Source organism: Condylostylus longicornis, unplaced genomic scaffold (assembly GCF_029603195.1).
Source record: "Condylostylus longicornis isolate FDR11 unplaced genomic scaffold, ASM2960319v2 ptg000028l, whole genome shotgun sequence".
In the NCBI taxonomy this organism is placed as follows: domain Eukaryota; kingdom Metazoa; phylum Arthropoda; class Insecta; order Diptera; family Dolichopodidae; genus Condylostylus; species Condylostylus longicornis.
In genome coordinates, this window is record NW_026577997.1 from 4,857,670 (window position 1) to 4,864,116 (window position 6,447).

The window sequence follows — 6,447 nt, forward strand, 5'->3', positions numbered from 1 at the left end:
AAGTATGTATGTATACTTGGAATGTATATAATATAATAAAACAAAAAATTTTCACTAACAATTTCTTGGTATTAAAGTGTTGACAGGTTATGACTTCATTAAATTCATTTTTGGCCGGTTAATATATTTTATATTAGCCTGAAGAGTGTTAAATAAAAATTTGTTTTTACTTTTCCGTTTGTATTTAATTCTTAAGAAAACATTTTAACTTTTATCAGATATTTATAGGATTTTTATTATAAAGGGGAAATTGATGCAAAATTACACTTAATTTTTTGAAGTAAGCAGAATAGTGTGGTTTGCTTCAAACTGCAATATTTTATATGTATAACAAACAATGAAGTATGTGTGTGCAAGAAATCAGAAATAATTGATTTATACCTGTGTTTACACGATGACTTTTGTATCAATTGATATAAATACGTTTCATTCCTTCAACAGGGAACAGCTGCTACTCATTGTTGCACATTTTTGAAGTTGCTGCACTCTAAATGCATATTTTATAACTAAAATGACGACAAATTTTGAGTTCGACCAACCATACAATAAGTTCGCCCAACTTGGTTTGACCAACTTACTGTATGTAAACTAATTCCTTTCACTCAACACCTCATAAAGTTTATGACCGGAGATTGCATGGCTATTTTTGTTAGTTTATCAGCAAATTTATTTTTGAAATTATTTTTTTATTTTAATTATACCATGAATGAATAAGGTACATTATAATATATGTATAGAGTTTGTTTTTCTTTTTTCAAATTTTTAATTAAAATTTTATCAATTAATTTTAAATACGTATACATTATTATGTTTTTTTATGAATGGTGCTTTAAAACCTATTGAATATTTTTATTATTTTGTTTGAAATTATTCTACACAAAAAGGTAAATAAAATATTATGGTTGTTTGCATTCAATTAATATGTATTACATTATTGTACTTTGTTAACGACTCAAAAAGTTGACGTTCTTGTCATTTTACTATGGCGTAATTTTAAACAAAAAGGGTAATCTATACCAACTATACTTTAATATTTGATTTATCCTGATATATTATAAATAGTAAATTTTATTTAAATTTAATTTTGTTAAATTAAATTTTTTTAAATTAAAATTAATTTAAACTTAAATTTTATTTACTATTTATTAATATATCATATAATTTTATACATCAAAAAATGCTTCAAAAATTGTTCTTCTCTCAATTTCTTAATTAATAATGTAGATGGCGAAGTTCTCGCTTGACGTTATTATCAATTATTTTAATCCTTTTAATATTGGTTTGTGTCTTAATATCACGATAACATTTAAAAATTATGAAATGTTATCGTGATACTAAACTTCGAAACAAACCCAAATATTTTATCTAACGGTAGAATTTATAACTAAATTTTATAATAAATTTTCAAAAAGCACCAAATATTATCTTATTATTTTATTGTATAGATGTCGTACAACAATAAAATCTTATATTCTGTCTTATGTTTGCTAGGAAGCAAAGGAATTTGATGTGTCAGATTTCCCTGCTATTTAATAAACTGTACTAAAATAAGAAAGCAAACCAAAACTTGCCACAAAATATTTTTAATACAGATTTTATTATTAAAAAATATTATAGATTATATTATTTAATAATATAATTTGCAACGTACTCTCAATTTCAACTTTGCACTGCACATTGAATTCATTTTTTTACATTTTGGATTGTAAAAATTACATTTCGGGTAGTAAAACTCTAATTTAGTGTAAAAATAGAACCAAAACGGTGCACGATGGCTCATTTCCGTAGTTAACCTAGGTCCTAGAAGAACATCAGCTAAACAGCAGAATCAACTGTTCACTATTTTGCTTATAATATCACACACGCACATAGAATCGGATAATGTCAAAAAAAAAAACGTCAGCGGTAAAATAGGATTTTACACTACTTTTACGCTGTCGACTAAACTCGTGGCAAAGGTTTCTGAAAAGTTTTATTAATATATCATGCGTATGTGCTTTATATTTTTCGCCTTGGAAAATTACTTTTGCTCGGTTTTCATATTTAAACAAGTCGAAATGATACACAAAATACCGTTTCCAATTTAAAAGAATATTTTCACAAAAACTAAAATTCAAGTAAGTGAAAATATGAACCAAATCAAAATAATAACTTTAAAATTTTCACATGTATTATTTTTTATATATTTTTTCAAGATTTTAAAAATTTTCTTATAGTTTTCATTTTCTTTCCACAAGATGTCCCCCACAAAAAAAAATTGACATTACAAAATGTCAAATACATAAACACAAAAAAAAATGCTTTCTTATTAATCATTTTTAATACAAAAATTTTCCGTCTTATGTCGCTCCCGCTATCAAAATAAAGCGGCCATTTCTCATTCCATCTCACTCATGCCAATGAAAAAATGAAAAGGATAACATTAAAATTGCGTTGAAAAAACAACAAAAAATTCTCTAAAAACCAAAAAAAAATAAAAATTAAAAAAAAATTAAAAAAACAACAACAAAATACAATAAAACAAGACAAATCTGAAAGAAAAACGTATAGGTGAGAGGAGAAGAGAAGCAAGTAGCAAGAAGAAGAAGAAGAAAAAAAGTCAGAAAATCGCGTATGAAAAAAAAAGGGAAGCGCCGAAAAATAATCAAAAAAAAAATTTTACAAATAAAAAAAAACTTCATTTTTTTTTTCAAATAAAATAAAAAACTTGAAAAACTTTTTTGTATACTTTTTGTTTTTTCCAAAGAAAATGATAATAATAAAAAAAAAATAAGGTTTTTATTGTAAATAAAATAAAAAAAAAATTTTTTTTAATACAAATGAAAAAATTTCACTTTCAATTACCAAAAAGAAAAAAAAAGAATTTTTAAGTGAAAAAAAAAAAATTATTCATGGAAGAAATTTTTTTTTTGTGTAGAAAAAAATTAATGGAAATAGAAGAGGAAAGCAAAAAAAGAAAAATTACCAAGTTAGAAAAAAAATGTTGATTTTTTTGAAATTGAAAAAAAAATTTTCAAAATTCTTATAAAAAAAAATCAAAGTAATTTTTTTTTTTAAATTGTAAATTGTGAATTGGAAAAAAATCGGAAAGCATCAAAAAAATTTCCGAAAGAATTAGAAGAGAGAAAAAAAAAATTTCGATTGAATTTGAATTAAAAAAAAATTTCTAAAAAAAGAAGAATTTTTTTTTTTTAATGACCAAAGGAAAGAGAAACCAAGAAATTTTTTTTTTTGTACAATTTACCAAACCAAAAACCAATTTTTTTTTTGTCCTATGGTGATAAATTTTTTTTTTCTGGTTGTGATTGCTTTTTTTGATTCTAAGAATGTGTAGTGTGGTGTTGGTGCTTACATACATAGTTATTTTTTTATGAAGCCGAGTGAATCTTTCTATTTTTTCAATTAAAAAATTGAATGGGAAAATATAAAGAAAAAACAGACTAATATAAAGCTAATCCTAATTTGAAATTTGAATTTTTTTTTTTGAAAATTTTTTAAGAATCACACACAATAAATATTATGAATGCTTTTGACTAACTCTTGTTAGAATCACAATATTTATAAATACTTTTGAATGACTCTAAATATATGTATAATTAATATTTCTAATATTGTGAACTAATTGTGAATTAAAACATAAAAGCAAATAACATAAGGCTATCGAGAATAAGCATTAATTTAAATCCTCTTTATTAGTTTTAGTACAGAAGAAATATTTTATATTTTAAAATATAATCTTGGTTTAATAGAGTAAAACTAATTTATAAACTCATAGAATACAATTTCATACATAATTATTAATTTTTCAATCAGTTTATTAATTGGTAAAATTTAATTTACATATTTTTTTGTTAAAAGAAAAAATAATAAATTTTATTAATTAAAATTTGGTTTGCTTTTGTATTTTTTGTGTTTTAACACTCATTATTTCTCAAAAAAAAAAAAAATTATTATTTTTCATAACCTATCAATTGCACCTGACAAATGTACCTACCTACCTATACCTACCTACATTACTATACTACCTGTCTATATATGTATAACATTATAACCTAACTTTTTTCTTTCTATAAGAATTTTTGTGTTAAAGAACAGGCACCTTACACCATCATTATTTATGTTTCAAAAATTAAATAATTACTGTTTTCTTTTTTTATTGATAAAAAATATTTTCAATAAAATTAAAATTTAAAAATAATAAAAAAAGTGTATGTATGTGTGTGTGTGTGTCTATTATTTGTATTACAAATTTTTTATAAATTTAATATTTTTGTTCTTTTCTTATTTTCAATGTGTGTACTATAAACAATATTTAAAACAATATAATAATAAATAATGCATACATACATAAGTACATACATAAAATGTTTTCAAAAAAAAAAAAAAAAAACAAAAACAGAAGTTTTTTTTTTTATTAATGTAATAAAATAAAAATAAATGCGTTGTATTGCATATAAATAGTTCTATATAGATATTCAAGTATGCATACATAATATGACTACATAATTAATAACATTTTATTTATTATTTGAATAATAAACTACTTACTGTATACTATTATTGTAATTATTATTGTAATAATAATTGTTATGACATTTGACAAGAATTATATTAAATTTTATTATATTGTTGAATATTTTATAATGTAATGTAAATATTTATTATAAAATATTTTGCACCATTCTATTCCAAATTAATTACAATTAAAATTTAATTAATATAACAGTTAATAATATTATGTTCTAAACTGAATTTATTTTTAAATACATACATGAATGTGTCCCTTATCATTCCGTAAATGTTTTCATTCTAATCTTATAAGTTTTTGGTTTCTGTTATAACCGAGACTTTAGGCACGTATATTATGTGTGTAAAATTAAATTTAATTATGTGTGTGTTTAAAAAATTTTTAATATACATGTTTATAAATTAATTAATGTGTGTTTTGAAAAAAAAACCTACCCAAAATCATTATTTTCTATTTTCAAATAAAATTCAATTTAAAATTTACAATTTTTTTTTTCTTTCCACTTTTATTTTCATTTTAGTTTTACAATTTCATAAAGCTATAATATTAATTGTATATTATTGTGTTATGAATGTGATTTAAGTATTATAAAAGTGTTATAACAACTTGAATACTTGCATTTTTTTTTATTTGAAAGAAATATTTCACTAAATTCAATTGTTTTTACAACAAAATACTAAATATAATTATTTGAGAACAAAAAATTAAATCAATTATTAATTTAAAATGCAATCATTATGAAAAAAATCGCTCAAATTCCGAAAAAAAATACAAAAAATATTTTTATTACAGTGAAATCTAAAAGAAAAACAATTTGAATTAAAATTACCGGCATGCATATTACAATTATAGCATTTATAAACTTAAATAACAAAAATAATAATAAAATAATTAGAAAAAATAAAGTGTAATTAATAACAAATAGAAATAATATTCACCATATGTTGAATATGTAAAATAAAAAAGATATTGTTTTTATTTTTAAGAATAAAGTTTGTATTGCATACCTTTACCTATATACTTACAAAATTAAAAAAAAAATATACATAACAACGTGCTCATTTAATAAATAAATAAAATGTAAACAATAATAATAAATAAGTAAAAAAAAAAAATTAAAATTTAATTGAGAATTACTGATAAAAAAAAAAAAATAATATGAGTACAAGAATAAAAATAATAAAAATTTTATTTACATAAATTTTTCTTGTTTACTTTTTTTTTTTTGAATATTTAATTAAAAAATTAAGCCGACATTTACTACAAATAAAAACGAAAAAAAAAAAATAATAAAAAACATTCTTTACTACCTTATCTTTGTGACCAAAAAATAAAAATATAAGAAAAACATTTTATTTAAAATATGCACACTCACACAAACGTAAAGTGAGAACTTAAGTAAACTACTTGTCAAAAATCATTCATCAAATTTGAATTTATTTTTTTTTTTTTGTTTGTTTTAGAACAATTTTTTTTTTTCAAGTGTTTCTCTTATTCTTGTTGTTTTTATTTATTTACTGCTCATCTCTTTTCTCTTACACTCATATAATCAGTGAATTTGTTGGATAATATAAATTGTATTTAAATAAAAACAACAAAATAATAAAACAAAAAAATAAAGTGAACTCTCTCATGAAGTGAAAAGAAAAACAACAAAAAAAAAAAACAGTTTAAGAAAATAAAACAATAACGAGATTCGAGAACGGCACATTCATTAAAAAAGAAAACAAGCAAAAAAACATAAAAAAAGAGAGACAAATAATCTCTTTATTCTTCATTTATTTTTGCTGGTGTTTTTCCTTTCTTTTTTATTATTATTATTGTTCCCTCTTTGATTTATTTGTTTTGTTCAACATGTTCTAAAAAAAAATAATAAAAAAAATAAAATAACAAAACAAAAACAATTTTAACTTGCTTGA

General features: G+C 21.0%; 1 long non-coding RNA gene across 2 annotated transcripts; it reads left to right on the top strand.

Annotated features, from left to right (window-relative positions):
* Window positions 1–2,591: 2,591 nt before the first annotated feature.
* On the top strand, window positions 2,592–6,276 carry LOC129607718 (uncharacterized). Of its 2 annotated transcripts, none has more exons than XR_008696836.1 (2): window positions 2,592–2,783; window positions 5,321–6,276. It is a non-coding gene; the product is annotated as an uncharacterized LOC129607718 (long non-coding RNA). The 2 variants fall into 2 exon arrangements; XR_008696837.1 differs by having other exon boundaries at window positions 2,592–2,774.
* The last annotated feature ends 171 nt before the right edge of the window (window positions 6,277–6,447 follow it).